This window comes from Pinus tabuliformis, chromosome 4_2, assembly GCF_031772625.1.
Source record: "Pinus tabuliformis cultivar Carrire ecotype Pingquan chromosome 4_2, CPIR1, whole genome shotgun sequence".
Taxonomy (NCBI): Eukaryota; Viridiplantae; Streptophyta; class Pinopsida; order Pinales; family Pinaceae; genus Pinus; species Pinus tabuliformis.
Window position 1 is genome coordinate 1033867555 of NC_142304.1, and position 17771 is coordinate 1033885325.

A 17771-nucleotide genomic window follows, 5' to 3' on the forward strand; every position below is an offset into this window, starting at 1 on the left:
TGCTTTGACTTATCAATATAACTTGACACGACAATGTTATGATCCCTAAGGGCAAGTTTCTATTCTAGGCTTTAACTGAAGTTTTCTCTTCCACTTATTTGTGGTGTGATTTGAAGTAACTAATGTGTGTATTAGTGTGTGTCTGTGTAAGAAGATGTAAATCAGTCAGTAATATGAATTCATAGATCACACATTAGTCATCTGTTGCACCCAGAAGAACCACAAGAGATAGCATTCAGTTCTAAGTAATTTCTAATCTAACAGAGATAATATTGCTTGGAGAAAAAACAAGGTCTTCTAGAGCAAAAGGTTAACACAGTAGATTGGGTCCAACCCAGCAGGAAATCCCGGCAAGTTTGGCTCAGACTCAAGAGTCAAATTCAGCCCAGCTGCTGAAACAAGCCATTATGAAACAGCTACAGGCTAGACTAGCTAACAGTGAGTCTAACTTACCAGCAAGAAAATACACATGCGAGCACTTGCAGGTTATCTAACTGGTGAGTATCGCAAAGTTTTTCACAGCTCAGCAATTCAGACTCACAAGCCCAATCAAAAACTCCAGATGTTTTTCTATATAAAACCAACAACAAAAAATATCTTCATTGCGCTCATTATTTTGTGCAGATTTCTGCCCAGTTCAGCTCCCACAGGTGAACACAGCTTTACCAGCGTACAGTCCTAGGGTTTCTAGTGTTCATTAACTTCATTGACATAAAACAAAGAACTTTTTGTCGTCCAAAATTCAAATCACCAAATTCTCAGCATACACAGCTTGTAGCAGCAGTGCAGTAGTCAGTTCCAGTGTTCCAGGAAGCAGTTTCAATCATTTACAAGCTGATGGCATCTCTCTTCTCCAAGTTCTCATCTCGACCTAACGTCAAGCATAGATGTTGTCAGGGAGAAGCAAATTTGGAGGTAGAATCTACCCTATTGCAGCAAACATTTTAGAGTTTTTGGTCCTTTTTTTTGCATAAACCTAGGTCATAAACCAAAAAATTAGCATAACCCAGAATGCCAAGGGAGAAGACCTTAGCTTGAAACTATTGTGACAAGTTAGCAGATGGGATAGGAAGATTAAAATGCAATTTTTATTTTTTTTTGCAAACCTTCATCGGGCTACATAGACTGTTTTAAGTACCACCTTGTCAAAATAGCTTGTGATGATGCAGCAGCTTACCCAAGAGTTACTTTAATGTCAGACATCAAACAAATTTGGCAATATATGCCTATAATGAGGTCAAAAATAAGAAGAGAAGAATAGCAGCAGAAACTGCAGCCATGGAGCAGTCATTTTCAAACCAGAGCCCCTTCTGAAGATTTTCATGTTCCTTCCACAAAGAATTATCTGGGTTGCATAAACTGTTTTAAAGTACAACCTTGCCGGAATAGCTGGCCATGATGCAGCAACCACACACCAAGAAAACTTGGCCATAGATGCCTATAATGAGACCAAAATAGCAAATGAAATTGTAACCATGTGGTAATCAATTTCTAAGACACCCTTCCCAAGAATTTCATATTCCTTCCACGACCACAAACGAAAGTTTTGTGCATAAGCCTAACACTAAGCCCATTCATCATCTTCTTATTCTCATCCATCTTAACAGCGGGGAAAGTAATGTATACCCCTTTTCTGCTCCTCATATGCTATACGGTTCTCAACCTAGCTTGGACAACACAGCTTGGAAGAAGAATGTACGTTAGCAAGCAACAAAATATATTGCCAATTTTTTATACTGTTCTGACATCCTTTCAACTGTTCTAGAAGCCCTTATTGGCAATCTATGAATGTTGCTATTGCAGGAGAGGAGTTCAAAGCCCTTACGTATAAGAATCTTAGGGGTGATTTGTTGGCTGAGGCAATTCCAGATGTATTGCAAATTCATGCAGAATATAGTCAGTCATGGGTAAACAATAGAGTATGTTTGAACCTAAATTACCTGACACATTCTTACCCTGCCCTGTGTCACATATTTCATGTATCATACACGACCCTTGCATGACACATGTCTGACACGAGTTTGACTCATGTCCTATTCACAGGACAGGAGTTTGACTCGTGTCGAAGACGAACCCTACTCGTGTCCTGAAATTCAGACAAATGTCCAGTGAAAAACCAGCCCACAGCTTCTTAAAATCGATTTCTTGTGTCACTCTCACACAATTCAGTCTCCAGTCTGGAGCTCTCAGAGGTTTTGGAGTGTAGATAAGGGTGATTAAGCAGTGTTAGAAGGGATTCCAAGTGCTGGGAAGTGGATTTGACCAGGCCCAACTAATGCTATGTAATTAATGGTAGTGTTAAATTCTTAAGTAAGAGTGAGATTCTCCTTTATCTTTCATTTTCAAGTGACATTCTCCTTTATCTTTCATTGAAGTCCTAAAATGAAAGATAAAGGAGAATCTCACTTTTAATTAAATTTTTTAAATTACCATTAATTGTTTTAGGAAGTTTGAGAGTGGTTCCAACCTTATTGGAACCACAAACGAAAGTTTTGTGCATAAGCCTAACACTAAGCCCATTCATCATCATCTTCTTATTCTCATCCATCTTAACAGCAGGGAAAGTAATGTACAACCCTTTTCTGCTCCTCATATGCTATACGGTTCTCAACCTAGCTTGGACAACACAGCCTGGAAGAAGAATGTACGTTAGCAAGCAACAAAATATATTGCCAATTTTTTATACTGTTCTGACATCCTTTCAACTGTTCTAGAAGCCCTTATTGGCAATCTATGAATGTTTCTATTGCAGGACAGGAGTTCAAAGCCCTTACGTATAAGAATCTTAGGGGTGATTTGTTGGCTGAGGCAATTGCAGATGTATTGCAAATTCATGCAGAATATAGTCAGTCATGGGTAAACAATAGAGTATGTTTGAACCTAAGTTACCTGACACATCCTTACCCTGCCCTGTGTCACATATTTCATGTATCATACACGATCCTTGCATGACACATGTCTGACACGAGTTTGACTCATGTCCTATTCACAGGACAGGAGTTTGACTCGTGTCGAAGACGAACCCTACTCGTGTCCTGAAATTCAGACAGATGTCCAGTGAAAAAAGCAGCCCACAGCTTCTTAAAATCGATTTCTTGTGTCACTCTCACACAATTCAGTCTCTGGTCCCAGCATCCATCCTCCATACATATAAAGCAAGTGTGATGGCAGGTCTGTCTTGAAATGCTGTCTGTAAGGCGGTGGAAGGCTACAGGTCTAGGTCTCTAGGTGGGGCAGGCCGGTAGGTTAGGAAAACAGAAAAGGTATAGAAGGTAAAGAAGGGTTTGTATCATGCCTGCCATGCTATTCTGCCCGGTTCTCTAGCTGCTCTGCTGTACCTTCCTAATGAAGGAAGAGGTTTAGATCTTCCAGTGAATAGGTTGTATGGTAAGGCTTAATCAAAGGAAGGGTAAAAGGGTTCATGACTAGCATGCCTCCCTCCATACGGAGCATTCATGAGCTCGGGTTGGCACTATGACCAGTCGTTTCTCAGTGTCTGGAGCTCTCAGAGGTTTTGGAGTGTAGATAAGGGTGATTAAGCAGTGTTAGAAGGGATTCCAAGTGCTGGGAAGTGGATTTGACCAGGCCCAACTAATACTATGTAATTAATGGTAGTGTTAAATTCTTAAGTAAAAGTGAGATTCTCCTTTATCTTTCATTTTCAAGTGACATTCTCTTATTGGCAATCTATGAATGTTGCTATTGCAGGAGAGGAGTTCAAAGCCCTTATGTATAAGAATCTTAGGGGTGATTTGTTGGCTGAGGCAATTGCAGATGTATTGCAAATTCATGCAGAATATAGTCAGTCATGGGTAAACAATAGAGTATGCTTGAACCTAAGTTACCTGACACATCCTTACCCTGCCCTGTGTCACATATTTCATGCATCATACACGACCCTTGCATGACACGTCTGACACGAGTTTGACTCATGTCCTATTCATAGGACAGGAGTTTGACTCGTGTCGAAGACGAACCCTACTCGTGTCCTGAAATTCAGACACATGTCCAGTGAAAAAGCAGCCCACAGCTTCTTAAAATCGATTTCTTGTGTCACTCTCACACAATTCAGTCTCCGGTCTGGAGCTCTCAGAGGTTTTGGAGTGTAGATAAGGGTGATTAAGTAGTTTTAGAAGGGATTCCAAGTGCTGGGAAGTGGATTTGACCAGGCCCAACTAATGGTATGTAATTAATGGTAGTGTTAAATTCTTAAAGTAAAAGTGAGATTCTCCTTTATCTTTCATTTTCAAGTGACATTCTTCTTTATCTTTCATGAAATCACTTTATCTTTCATTGAAGTCAAGTGACTTCAATGAAAGATAAAGAAGAATGTCACTTGAAAATGAAAGATAAAGGAGAATCTCACTTTTAATTAAATTTTTTAAATTACCATTAATTGTTTTAGGAAGTTTGAAAGTGGTTCCAACCTTATTGGGTTTCATATGGAGAAAGTAGAATTTTAGATCCCACTCAATATCCAGCAAAATTAACAGTTTTCAGGATTTTATATGAGGTGACTTCAATGAAAGATAAGAAGAATGTCACTTTAAAATGAAACATAAAGGAGAATCTCGCTTTTACTTAAATTTATTAAATTACCATTAATTGTTTCAGGATGTTTGAGAGTGGTTCCAGCCTTACTGGATTTCATATGGAGAAAGTAGAATTTTAGATCCCACTCAATATCCAGCAAACTTAACAGTTTTCAAGATTTTATATAAGGGTATGGAACTAACATTTAATCAAGAGCACCAAGCCCTCTGTAGCCTCAATGTTGGTGGCAGTGATTGTTGAACTCCTCTATCACAATCCTACTAAAAATATACTATTACAAAAACAAAATATTTATTTGACGTGTTAAGATTTTTCTATCTTATGTTAATGCTTAGAGGGTGATATTGATGATGAGGATCCCAATATAAGGAATGATTTTGATGATATGTAGTACTAGTTATTTGTTGTAGCATGATTGTTTTGGTACCCTGGACTCTGGAGGCCATTTAGGGCCTCTTTGTTAATTTATTTTTGATTCAGAGATGGATTGCACTCGGTGTTATTTTGGTTATATGCACTAGTTGTATGATTGAATTTGTATTATGTAAAATTGTAAATGATTTAGTTTCAAAATTCTAAAGAGATTTGAATGGTTGTCTATATTTCATTTGTGTATGTGTAATAATTCACTAATTTGTTATATATATATAGTGTCCTCCGTGTCTTGTTTCTGGTGTCACCATGTCTCATGTCAAACACTCACCTTTCTGTGTCCAATGTCATTGTGTCAGGTGACTTATGTTTGAACAAATATACTCCATGAAGTGCAACTGGTTCCTCAAAAGTGCTTGAATGATCTCATGTATGTCCATTACAATATCAGACTTTGCATCAAGTAGATAGGTGAGAAGCTTGAGTCTTGAATCTCAATTATTATTTAGTCATTTATTATTTATTATTTGTGTAAACATCCATTCTATTAATCCAGGTTCTAGAGAGTAAATTTTCAGCATTAACACTGCACGAGGCATTGACAATGGAACAACTGAGCTAGAAAATACAGATCCAACATCCAATTGGCTGGTTGAGAATCAGGAAGCTAGTCTTTTTACAGATCATGGCGTAGACTGTCTCAAGGCTAAAGCAATGGCATCAAAAGCATATGTTAAAAGTTTAATGAGCATATGTTAAAAATTGTAATATCTGAGATTCTGAAGCAACCCCCTATAGACCTTACAAAAAAAGAAAGATAACAGAAGAGGAATCAAAAGGGAAAACAAAGAAATAATCCTGTTAAAGTAAATAAATAAATAAAAATGAAAGCTTATATCATATTAAGGAAATGGAACCCCTTTCTGTTGTGACCTAAAAATTAACAACTTAAATTTAAAATATAATGCACTACTTTAGCTAGTGCAAAATGTGTTAGTTTTCAGGAAAACATGTCTTAAATAACTGGCTGTACAACAAAAGACTATGGATCTGAGGAATTGAACTGGCCTGGAACCCCTTTCTGTTGTGACCTAAAAATGAACAACTTAAATTTAAAATATAATCCACTACTTTAGCTAGTGCAAAATGTGTTAGTTTTCAGGAAAACATGTCTTAAATAACTGGCTGTACAACAAAAGACTATGGATCTGAGGAATTGAACTGGCCTGCTTATCAATGTTGTCTAAGTCACCTTGTTCATATTCATTTTGAATTCAATGACAATGAAATTCTGAAAAGAATTGCTACACTGCAAAAATATATGATACAATTTGTTAAAATCTCCAAACCTGGATGATTGACATTCTTATGATCCCAAAGCAAACAAATTGAACTGAATGTATTTATCTAATTTCTGAATATAGCATCAATCACACAATAGCTGAAAAAGTAAATAGCAGTAGCATAAACAAAATACACACGTACACAAATGATTTCTCCTTCAACTCAGCTTATCATTTCTTAGATCAATGATTATAAGGTAACCTCCACAGACTGCTAAACCAGCAGCTGTGTACGGTTGGAGAAATCACCCAAAAAGCATATCTGTATGGCCTGCATAGAAAACGAGGAAAGCAGCAGCCATACGGCCTGTACAGATCTGTTGTATTGCACTGTTGCACAGACCTGTACAGCTGCTACTATGTGGCCTCCTTCCTGAGCTCTGGCTGCTCTCCTACTCACTATATCTGCTCAACTGTAATTTACCTCTTCTATCTTGTATTATTTATGCTAAACTGAAAAAACCTAATCTGCCAAAACACTAATCTCATCCTGAGATGTACGACCTGGAATAAATCTAAGTCATTAATATAATAAATACACTTTATTAACTATAGGAAAAAACACACCTTATTAGAATCCTTAGACTAAGTCAACTGCAAAAGATAAAACATATCACTTTTTCCTAAGTGAATTACAAAATAGAATTAATTACCCACTTTTCCTAAGTGGTCACTACTGAATATCTCAAACCACTCCCTACACATTCACACTAAAACATGTGCAAGAAGTTCTTGTCCAAGCTATATTTCTCAACATTTCCTCTTAGAAGGAATTCTCAACCAATCCAAGTTTGTCTCTAAATGCTTCAAAATTCCCTTTTGTTCATGGCTTGGTCAAAATATCCACTGCTTATTGATCTATGGGAACACACTAAAACTTTGTTGCTCCCTCTTGAATTGTTAAAATTGGCAACTAGGGCCAAACTCCATGTGGGTCATCTTATTAATGGCAGCTGATATTTTTCTTGGATCACTCTCATAGAGGTGCCTTGAAAGTCATTTGTACACACATCCTCTTGGTGATCTCTTCCTCTCCACTTGTCTTTGGGTTTTGGTGGGAGGAGAGATCTAAAGAGGATATGCTGCCCTAGAGGATGCCCTACATCCTAACGCTATCATGGAGGAGATTTTAACGCAGAGAAGGAAGCCTACATAACACAGCAAGGAGAGATCTAATTGCTGGTCTAAAAGAGAAGCCCTACGCTGCCCTACACAGCTCTATTGGAGAGCCCTACACTGCCCTATACGCAGCTCTATGGAGAGCCCTACGCTGCCCTAACCATAGTCCTCCAGGTGATATAAAGGAAGACTATTCAAGCATGCCCCAGTCACAGCCATGACATGGAGAAGAGAGTTGAAGGGTATACGTTGAAGTCTGTCCAGCAAGGCAGCATATGTTAGGACTGTGTTGATAATAGTACAGTCACTTGGATGGAGAAAACAGTGATGATACATTGAAGCAGCATGATGTTGCAAGCAGCAGATATATTGCAGCAGCATGTTGATGAATGTTGCAGCATGATGGGTACAGCAATGAAGTGTATCATAGCATAATGAGGGGCAGCACAATGGTGAGGTACAGCAGTATGATATAGCAAGTTCATAGTGCTGCTAGTATAACACATTGGGACAGCAGCATGATACTTAGTGCAGCAAGTACAGCTAGCATGCAAGGGACAACAAGCAAGCAAGGGACAGCAAGCTAGCTAGGTGCAACAAACACATAGGTCAGTATGGCAACATGGTGCAGCAATGGCACATGATGCAGTACAGTGATGGGTACCATCATGATTGATGAAGCATGATGAGATGCAGCATTGTGATGATGGGTGCAGCATGGTGCAGCACGGTGAGGCATAGCATGATGACGAGATGCAGCACGATGATAAGTGAAGGAGTCACCTTGGAGAATCAGTTGAAGCAGCATGTCTTCAACTGATCTCATGTATCATCTTCTTAGAGATGATCTACGCTCTCATCTAGATAAGTCAAAGTGTTGACTTCAATTGTAAATGTACTATCTCTCTCTCTCTCTCTATCTCTGCTGAACTATTGAAGAACATATAAGAAGAATTGATCAAGGGTTTCCCCACATTGGGGTTTGTCCCTGGCTAACGCCACATCTTGTGTCCTCTTGTCTTGGCTTGTCTTCTGCGATTTATGTTTATGTTCTATCTGCAGTTTACTTTAATGCTGATGTGATTGCTAATCTGAAAAAGATATTGAGATAAGAAATAAATTGCTCTAAGCATAGAACATACCTAAACTTAACATGAATCCTATCACATATGAAGTGGTATCTGATTTTTATCTGTTTGGACCTGTCACTTAACACTAGATTCTTAGAGAGTTCAATACAACTATGATTATCACTGTGGGATCCAACTCCTAATCAAATAACTCCATAAGCAATTTGTGAAGTCAAATGACCTCACAACTAGCAATACTAGCTACCATGTATTTGTTGATTTTTTATGTAGCAACGGAGGTATTCCCGCCTTGCTAAAGGAAATCTCTAAGTCGGCCTAAGAGAAATTAAATAAAAAATAATTTTTTTTAATTTTCAAGCATCATGGGCTCAAAAGGATAAGTCAGCCCCACCATGAAAGGGTGTATCCTGTTACCACACAATCTAGCAGAGGCCCTAGGGGCGATACCTAAAGGACAACTACTAGACCTAATGGCAACAACGGGACAAGGACCCACTGTCACCTCAGTGGATGTCCCTTGCTCTTTAAGGACTTTCACCGATTTGCGAAGTCTTGATATGACGGAAATCACTAGAATGGTAGGAGGATGAGGTCAATGACAAGGCATATTGTGATTTCCAAAGCCCATTAAAGGAGAGACTCAAATAATGGCTTACTTGCTTCAAATGCAACGTCAAGGGCTCTCCAAGAAAGGCTTCTTGGTAGGAGGCTAAGACCTAGGTGGGAGGATTATCAATATGATAGATACTGCCTAAATCAAAGGCCCCCTAAAGAAGGAAATGGAGCTCTCTTAGAGTTTTGTAAGATGGCTATCATATAATGGTTGGTGCTAGTTTTTGTAGCATCAGTTGTGTTCTAGCCACGAAATTTGGTGGAGAGGCTAGAATAAATGTATTCTCCAAAACCCAGAAATTGTTTTTGGAAATTCCACCTAGAGACGACTTAATTAAAACAATTAACCTTTTTTTAATGGTTCCTAAGTCTAAACTTAGGAAAATTGATTAATTAAAGGGTATTAATTAATTCATGGTGAGAATCTTCTAGAAGAAGACATGGATTGAGTTCTAGTTAATCTTAGCCATCGATTATGTTTTAATCTTGGCCGTTGATGTCTCAACGAGAGATTATAAGAAGAAATTCGATGGGGGTTGGAGAACACACTTGAGAGACAAGGAATTTGATTTTGCTGGGAAATCGAACTCCAAACTAGCAGCAGTCAGTTACCAGAGGTGATTCAGTGAAGTCAAAGTAGTGAGAGAGAGGCAGGGATAGTAAGGCCAGAAGAAAGTTTCTCCATTCCAGTGAGTGCATAGCAGAGAGGTAGTGAGTGCCACAGAGAGGCAACGCAGAGCTTCAAAGGGAGATCTGTATTTTGCTGAGGAGAAGTCGAAAATCAGTGCCAGAAGCCGAAGTGGGAGCCCTGAGGCCAAGAGGATCGATTTTCTAGATAGCAGTTGATCAGTCAACAAGAGAGACGTTGGTCCAAGTTGTGGGAAGCAGATTTGCGTAGGCTAACACAGAGGTGTTAGTTTTTGGTAGCATCGGAAGTGCTTTAGCCTTGAAAATTGGTGGAGAGGCTAAGGCACATGAGTTCTAAAGAACCCAGAAACCGTTTGGGAAAATTCCACCCGATTGTATTTTATTAAAATAATTAATATTTTTAATGGGGTTCCTAAGTCTATACTTAGGAAAATTAAAATATTAATGGGTATTAATCAAAATATGGGTGAGAATGATCTAGAAGGTGGATCAACTCAAGTTTTAATCTTAGTCGTTGATTAGAGACTTAATCTCGGCGTCAACGAAAAAAGTACTTGCAGTTCAGTTAGACACACACAAAGAGATTGAGGAAATCGATTTTCTGAGGTGAGAAGTTCTCAAAGGAAAATCGATTGGGGAGACCTTGCAGCAGAGGGGCAGTGAGAATCCGGGAGAAGGATTTTCCGGAGAGTACAAGGCAGAGAAAGGACAGAAAGACGTCCAGAGGAGGGCTGACGCTGGCCTACGCAGTGCTAACGCAAAGGCAGCGCAGTTAGTGAGGGGAAGTCAAGTTTCTGTTGAAGGAATTCGAAGTTCAATTGCCAGAAGCTAGGGTGTGAGACTGGAGGCAAGAAATTTAATTTCTCAGCCAGCAGAGGATCCAAAGCAGAGAGGCAGCGTAATACCTAGGAGGGGTAACGCAGTTTGACGCAGAGGCCATCAGAAGATGACGCAGAACCTCAAGAGCTGAGGATCAGTCACTAATTCTCCAGTGACAGGGTGAGATTATTTCACTAGTCTTTTATCCAGTATTTTCTCTGTAAAGGATTGCTAGTTGAGCATCCTAGATTTGTATTCAGAATTTTCTCCTGCGTAATAATAAACCCTCAGAGTTGTTGCACCGGTTTTCCCGTATTGGGTTTTTCTGGCAACTATTTTGTCCAAAAATAAGTGTCCTATGTATCTTATTCTTTGCTTAGTTTTTTGTTTCATGTATTCAAATATTAAAGAAGTGTAGGCTGCAGAAGTAATTTGCTTCAATATTTAGAGAATAACTTGATAATGTATATTAAAATCAAGTAGGTGAAGTAGATTCAGGTTTGCTGCAGTAGGGGTTCCTTGAGGATTAGGAATTTTCACATGGTATTAGAGGATTGATTTTGAAACAGGAAGAGAAGATCCAGCGCTGAGCAGAGAGGCTAATAGCTGCATTTGGCAGCAATTCGAATCCCCTTGAAGGGATTGTGCAGTCCTTGCCAGGAAGTAGAGATTCTGAGGAAATCTCTCTCTGAGAGAGTTGACGGAGAGGTATGATTTCTGAATCGTGAGTTTGCAAAGGCAGAGGGAGTGATGCAGAGCCTCAGCGCAGTGCTTAAAAGACGCAGTTTCTGTCGGGGCAGAAATCCGTCGGAAAAGAGCGAAGACACGGAGAAGGGGAATTTTCTCCTCAGAGAACTTTTTGCCAAAAGGTTCGAATTTCTCACTTGCTACGCAGCTGAGCAGTGACTAGAGGATTCAGTTCGACAGATTGGGTGAGATGGCATCGCATGGGCTCAGAGATCAGGACAGGTTGGAAGGAGCTTCCAACTATGTCATATGGAAGACCATAATCTTAGTTGTTCTGGAGGAGTACGATCTCGAAGCCTACGTCAAAAATGTCGTAATGGTTCTTACTAACAATGATCAAAGGAAGAAGTACAAGGTCGAGCAGAGGAAGGCGAAGAGGCTCATTCTCGATGGAGTTCGAGATCATGTGGTCTCACACTTGCAGGGCAAGGATACAGCCCGAGAGATGTGGAAAGCTTTGTCTTCTCTATATGAAGGCTCTTTCGAACAGCGGAAGATGTACCTAGAACAGAAGTTGCAACGAACATTGATGCAGAAGGGAGAAGGAGTTAACTCCTATCTTCAACATCTTCAGGACACCAGAGACCAGCTTGCTGCAGTGGGGTCTACTCTTCAGTCTACCACGATGGTAAGAATAGTCCTTAATGGAGTCTCAGATGAATGGCAAGTTTCCGTCCAAAGCATATTGGGCAGGGAAAGAGTTCCTTCATGGGAGGAGATGTGGGCAGCCCTTCAATAGGAGGAATTAAGGAGGGACCTAGTAAAGGTCAACCTCAATGGCAGCAGTGCGAGTGGCACAAAGACCAAGGAGGACAAGGAGAACGCGGCTCTAGCATCAAAGGGACAATAGAAGCAGAAGCGAAAGAAGGACATTTCGATGGTGAAATGTTTCAGTTGTGGCGAGATGGGCCACTTTGCATCCCTGTGTCTTTTGAAGCAAAAGGATAAGGAGTTTGCCATGAGTGCCCACGCATCTCCAGGAGGGAAATGGGGCGATATTGAGCTGTAGTCGGGAGGACTACATGTGGGCAGGATCCTTGAGGAGTCCACCTCTTGGATCAATTCCTTGCTACGGGAGCCCAAGATTCAACAGTAGCAAGATGGACTTAGTGTCAGATGATGCAGTGGATTGTTTGGAGAGACAGATGCAGTAGCCCGAGACCAGGAGCTGATCAGCGCAGAGCAAGGTTGGCAGCAGTGCAGATGGCACAGTGCAGGAGCTAGCAACAGGGCAGAAGATTCAGAGGGTCAGAGACTAGAGCAATCAGATTCCAACATTCATGGTATTATGCTAAACACAGTTAAGTTCAGTTAATTTTGGATGTTTTTAGTTGCTTCTCTCAGCAACTGAGTTGCAGTACGAACACAGTGTTAGCAATGGCAGTGCTAGCAGCATAGCAGATGCAACATTTGAGAGGGAGTTGTAGTACAGATGCAGCAGTTGAAGTGTCATGGGCAGCAGTACAGTAGCAGCGACAACACAGTGTTGGTGGCAGCAACAATGCAGAAAGGAGGTGCTTCAAAAACAGAGTAGCATACAGTTGGACATTGTTGCTAGAGCACTTTCCTTACTAAGAGGGAGTGTTAGTTTTTGGTAGCATCGGAAGTGCTCTAGCCTTGAAAATTGGTGGAGAGGCTAAGGCACATGAGTTCTAAAGAACCTAGAAACCGTTTGAGGAAATTCCACCCGGATCGTATTTTATTAAAATAATTAATATTTTTAATGGGGTTCCTAAGTCTAAACTTAGGAAAATTAAAATATTAATAGGTATTAATCAAAATATGGGTGAGAATGATCTAGAAGGCGGATCTTAGCCGTTGATTAAAGACTTAATCTCGGTCGTTGAAGTCTCAACAAGAAAAGTATAAGAAGGAGGCTTGGGGTTCAGTTAGACACACACAAAGAGATTGAGAAAATCGATTTTCTGAGGTGAGGAGTTCTCAGGAGGAAAATTGATTGGGGAGATCTTACAGCAGAGGGGCAATGAGAATCCGGGAGAAGGATTTTCCAAAGAGTACAAGGCAGAGAAAGAAAAGAAAGACGTCCAAAGGAGGGTTGACGCTGGCCTATGCAGTGCTGACGCAGAGGCAACGCAGTCAATGAGGGGAAGTCGAGTTTCTGCTGAAGGAATTCGAAGTTCAGTTGCCAGAAGCCAGGATATGAGACTGGAGGTAAGAAAGTCGATTTCTCACCCAGCAGAGGATCCAGAGCAGAGAGGTAGCGTAATACCCAGGAGGTGTGACGCAGAAGCTGCCCAGGGTGACGCAGTTTGACACACTGCCATCAGAAGGTGACATAGAACCTTTGAGCTGAGGATCAGTCACTGATTCCCCAATGACAGGGTGAGATTATTTCACCAGTCTTTTGTCCAGTATTTTCTCTGTAAAGGATTGCTAGTTGAGCATCCTAGATTTGTATTCAGAATTTTCTCCTGCATAATAATAAACCCTCAGAGCTGCTGCACCAATTTTCCCGTATTGGGTTTTTCTGGCGACTATTTTGTCCAAAAATAAATGTGTCCTATGTATCTTGTTCTTTGCTCAGTTTTCTATTTCATGTATTCAAATATTAAATAAGTGTAGGTTGCAGAAGTAATTTGCTTCAGTGTTCAAAGAATAACTTGACCATGTATATTAAAATCAAGTAGATGAAGTAGATTCAGATTTGCTGCAATAGGGGTTCCTTGAGGATTATGAATTTTCACAAGAGGCAGCGCAGGGCCAACAAGGGGCAGTGCATCTTGAGCCAAGATCAATGTCGAATCACCAGTGGGAGTGAGATTTTTCTCACTAGATCTCCTATCAGTTATTTCTCTATATGGAAAGCTTCCATAGATTTGTACTCAGATTTACTACTCGTAAAACCCTCAGCTGCTGCACCGGTTTTCCCAAGTTGGGTTTTTCCGGGGACATTGGTCCAAAAATAGCAGTGTTATTTATGTGTGTGTGATCCTATTCTTCCAACAATATTTTTCTTCCCAAGTATTGTATTTGTGAAGGCTGTAATGTATTAGTTTCGATATTTACCATAGGATGCAATAAATCATTTGTTCAAGTTATTTAACAAATAGAAGAAACTTAATCAGTTGTTGCATTAGGATTTGGGGTTTCCGAATTTGCACATGGTATCAGAGCACAAATCATAAGTCGGAGAGCTCAGTAGCAGAAGAAAGGAGGAATTTTGAATCTCTGCAGAGGCAGCAGTTCGAAAACCTCAAGATGCGCGCAATCCTTGGGCCAGGAGGGTCAGTTTCTGAGGAAAATTTATTTCTCTGAGAGAGTCGATGGAGAAATTAAATTTTCCAAATCAAAGCTTACCAGAGGCAGAGGGAGACACAGTGTTTTCCCTGTAGAGCAGATCTTCAGCTGGGACGTAGTTATTTTGCAGCAGTTTGCTAGTGCAAAATAGCATCAAGAGGAAGAAAGAGTACACACTGAGGGAATTCCTTTCTCAGGGAACTTCTAGTCCAGAAGTTCGATTTTTCCCAACAGAGCAGCAGTAGTTGTGAGCAGATCTGCCCACTCCAGCAGAGAGTGTGTAGAGCCAGTCAACAGCTGCGAAGAGGAGAAGAGAAGGAATTCGAATTTTTGCAGAGATGGCTACAAATGGGCAAGATCCATGGAAGAGCAGTAGATTAGATCCAGTTGTTGCAAATTTCTCACATGGATCAGTATCCTTGCTACAGGAACCCAACAAAATTAGTAGCAGGAGGATCAAAGTGTCAACAGATGCAGCTAGTCATTCAAATGACAGTTGCATAGCTAGTTGCAATCAATTCCCATAACACAGTTGCAGAACTAGTTGCAGAGACAGGCAATGTGAATTTCCCAGTTGCAATGACACAGGCAATGTGAATTGCCCAGTTGCAGTGACACAGGCAATGTGAATTGCCTAGTTGCAGTATGCAGGTGCAGTTTCAGCCAGGAGATTCCCAGCGTAGAGCTTCGCAATCCAATTTCCAGTGCAGGAGGACTATGTGAGTTGCCAAGAGGGAGTAGAGAGATTTCCCATAGGGAGATCGAGACTCAGAGGGAGTCTAGTTTCAAAGGGAGCAACCCTATGGAAGCTAGTACTTCAGGATCTAGGGAGATTAGACTCATTATTGCAGTACAGCAGTAACAACGGCAGTATGAGTAGATCAGATTTCGCGATGATGACAGCCATACCTCCAGGAGTGAGGTGGGGTGATTTGGTTTTGTAGCCCCAGAGAGCTACAGGATGGGCAGGATTCTTGAGGAGGTCCACTTCATGAATCAATACCTTGCTACGGGAGCCCAAAAGATGCAGTAGCAGGATGGATCAGTGGCAGTTGGTGTAGTCAGATGCCAGAGTGACAAAGATGCAGAGGCTAGTAGCGGTTAGATACTGGGCAGCGCAGTGCAGAGTTGGCACAGAGCAGAGTCAGCAGCAGCGAGTGACAGCGCAGAATCTAGCAGCAGTCAGGACTCGGGTAACAGATGCATCATACTGACCACAGTTGGTTCAATGTGTTGGATATTTCTCAGCAGCAGATGTTGCAGTTTCAGAAGCAGCAGATGAGAGGGAGTTGCAGTATAGATGCAGTAGTTGTCAGCAATACAACAGAACCAGCAGTGTCACAGATGCAGCTCACATCAGAGTTGCGCAGTAGTGATGGGCAGAGCAGCCAGACATCAGCAGCGTGACAGGAGGTGGTGCAGAGACAGGGTGTTGCTTCAATGGGTTGCAGCACTAGAACACTTTCCTCGCTAAAAGGGAGTATTAGTTTCTGTAGCATCAGTTTTGTTCTAGCCACGAAATTTGGTGGAGAGGATAGAATACATGTATTCTCCAAAACCCATAAATCGTTTCTGGAAATTCCACTTAGAGACAACTTAATTAAAATAATTAATATTTTTTTAATGGTTCCTAAGTCTAAACTTAGAAAAACTGAATAATTAAAGGGTATTAATTAATTCATGGTGAGAATCTTCTAAAAGAAGACATGAATCAAGTTCTAGTTAATCTTAGCCATCGATTATGTTTTAATCTTAGCCATTGATGTCTCAACGAGAGATTATAAGAAGAAATTCGATGGGGGTTGGAGAACACACTTGAGAGACAAGGAATTCGATTTTGCTGGGAAATCGAACACCAGAGTAGCAGCAGTCAGGTGTTGGAGGTGATTCAGTGAAGTCAAAGCAGTGAGAGAGGCGCAAGGATAGTAAGGCCGAAAGGAAGTTTCTCCAGTCCGGTGAGTGCACAGCAGAGAGGCAGTGAGTGCCACAGGGAGGCAATACAAAGCTTCAGAGGGAGATCCATATTTTGCTTAGGAGAAGTTGAAATTCAGTGCCAAAAGACAAAGTGGGAGCCCAAAGGCCAAGAGGATCAACTTTCCAGATAGCAGATGATCAGTCAGCAAGAGAGCCGTTGGTCCGAGTTGTGGGACGCAGATCTGCGTAGGCTGATGCCTAACGCAAAGGCAGCACAGAGGCAACAAGGGGCAACTCATCTTGAACCAAGATCAGTGTTGGATCACCGGTGGGAGTGAGATTTTTCTCACTAGATTTCCTTTCAGTTATTTCTCTGTATGGAAAGCTAGATTTGAGCTTCCATAGATTTGTACTCAGATTTACTACTGCATAATAAATAAAACCCTCAGTTGTTGCACCGGTTTTCCCAAGTTGGGTTTTTCTAGGGACATTGGTCCAAAAATAACAATGTTATTTATGTGTGTGTGATTCTATTCTTCCAGCATTATTTTTCTTCCGTAGTATTGTATTTGTGAAGGTTGCAGTGTATTAGTTTCGATATTTACCGTAGGATGCAGTAAATAATTTGTTCAAGTTATTTAACAAATAGAAGAAACTTAATAAGTTGCTACAATAGGATTCGGGGTTTCCGAATTTGCACAGTTGGGAGTGTTGACCACACTTTGACAACAATCCAAGAAGCAAAGTACAAAGCACCAAAGAAAATTTTTCAAGGATCAATGTCATCATTCAACTTCCAATTGTGTCATTGTAAACCCATTTTTTGCAAAATTATTGTAAATGGTGTTAGTATGACCATTAAGCCATGTAATAACATCTAGGTAAGCCTATGATTTTTGTCAAAGGATTTCATCCTAGGAAGTTTTTTTACCTCCCAGAATTGTGTGTTTGTGAACACGGATAATTGATAGAGCTTTTCTTCCAGTTATAACACCAATGCTAAGGTGGAATTCATTGACAAGATCTTAAGTGAATCCTAGTATATATTGAGTTTCTGTAAAAGTGTGTTTAGGAATATTTTAGTGCATGGTTACTCATTGTTAGACATCATGGCTAAATTATTTTATTATAAACATACTTGAAGTCTTGATTTCATAGTAGAACTTATTATGTCGCAAAATTGGGTAGTGTCTTGAGGGTCTATGTCTAAACGTGTCTTTCCCCTTTTAAGGGTTGAATTAAATTGTAATATGTTGATGTAAAAATTATTTTAGTGCATAGTTACTCATAGTTA

General features: G+C 40.4%; 1 protein-coding gene across 1 annotated transcript in view; it reads right to left on the reverse strand.

The window, feature by feature from the left end:
• Nucleotides 1-17771, reverse strand: part of NPQ6 (YCF20-like protein (DUF565)) — a 67851-nt gene that overhangs the window by 1417 nt on the left and 48663 nt on the right. The window lies entirely within an intron of this gene.